Consider the following 1566-nt stretch of genomic DNA (forward strand, 5'->3'; position numbering starts at 1 on the left):
CCCCCAAAAAAACAACAACTCTGTATCATTAATAAACCCAGAAAATCAACAAGTATGTCATTTGTGAGCTGAGGTGCATCAGCGTAATTTGCTCCCACATAGCCTACTATTAGCGTGGCAGTTTTCAGCTTCAGTCTCTCCAGTGAAATGGACACGGTGTCTAAAAATGTGACACCGCCACTGACGGCTGTTAGTTTAGCGTTGACACATGAATGCTTTTTTAAAAACCGCCCCATGAATGTATTCAGACATTTCTGGCAGAAACGCTTGACTCCCCTAAACGTGCTTCTGGCGCGTTTCCGTGCCATATGTGCACGCGGCGACAAATTTGGCCTGTTTGCTGTTAGACGCGCGATAATAGCATATAATTATGCGACATTTGCTTCTCCTTGAGATTCCTTTTAGTCAAACATTTATTGACACTGTAAAGCAGTTTTTCGTCGTATATCTTTGGTCATTCATCCGAACTGAATTGTTTTTGGTGGCTGTTACTCTGATCATATCTGCGTAATGGACCCCCGCCATCTCTCTCTCTCTCTCTCTCTCTCTCTTTCTCTCTCTCTCTCTCTCTCTCGTGATTGATTGATTGAGGAAGCTCTGAGCTCTTCGCTGTCGTGTAATCGGCTCCTGAACGATATCACCGGTCATCCCGTTTCTCAGCGGTGTCCCGTGAGGTTTGATCCATCAGATGACCGAGTGAGGATAGAGGCCTATATGTGATTTTTCTAATTGCTCCAACAATGTAACTACCTCTTTAATACCCTTTTCTAAAATGTTTTATTTATTACTGTTCATCTGTATTGATCTAATTATTAAAATTATTCCCAAATACAAAAATATTAACATATCAATTAAAAGTCAATGATAAATAAGCATGCCTAGATGATTAAAAAGGAGAAATCTTAGAACAATCTACTTTAAAACACGTGCCAAGTTTCTGAAATGTAATCTTTTGTATTAATGTTGGATTCATCATTTTCTTTTCCGAAAAACTTTTTAAACCATTTTCATCCAACATTTTTGGTTGCGACATTCAAATCAAATCAATTTCAGATATAAGATATCAGTAACCAATTTCAGATACTAATTCACTGCTAAAAAATAAAAATAAAAAATGCAATTTTTTTAAATTAAGAATTAGATTTAAGGCTTTTCCTTTTTTTATAATCTCCAGACACATATTTTAGATACTTTTAAGACCCACAAAATATCAATATGACTTTAATTCTAAAGTTTAACACGTGCTCCTCATAGATAAGATGCATTCAGTTAATTTCTGTATGAATTGCGTATTCATGTGTGTACTGTTGAATATCTGGACATTTGATCCGCTATTAATCACGATCTCAGGTTTCAGAATTTAATTGCCGATATTTTTCACAATTAGTGTGCGCAAAAGTTAGGGTCGAAATTCTTGCATTTTGTTTTCTTCTCTTCATATAAAGCCCTCGCTGCAATGATTGAAGGTCAGATCCATCATTGGGCTCGACACATTAAATGTTTTATTCTCCGGAGAAACCGAGACGTATAAAACAGAAATATATGGGAATAAAAGCCAACGATTTG

The sequence above is a fragment of the Sinocyclocheilus rhinocerous genome, unplaced genomic scaffold (assembly GCF_001515625.1).
Source record: "Sinocyclocheilus rhinocerous isolate Xijiao unplaced genomic scaffold, SAMN03320098_v1.1 scaffold428, whole genome shotgun sequence".
NCBI lineage: Eukaryota > Metazoa > Chordata > Actinopteri > Cypriniformes > Cyprinidae > Sinocyclocheilus > Sinocyclocheilus rhinocerous.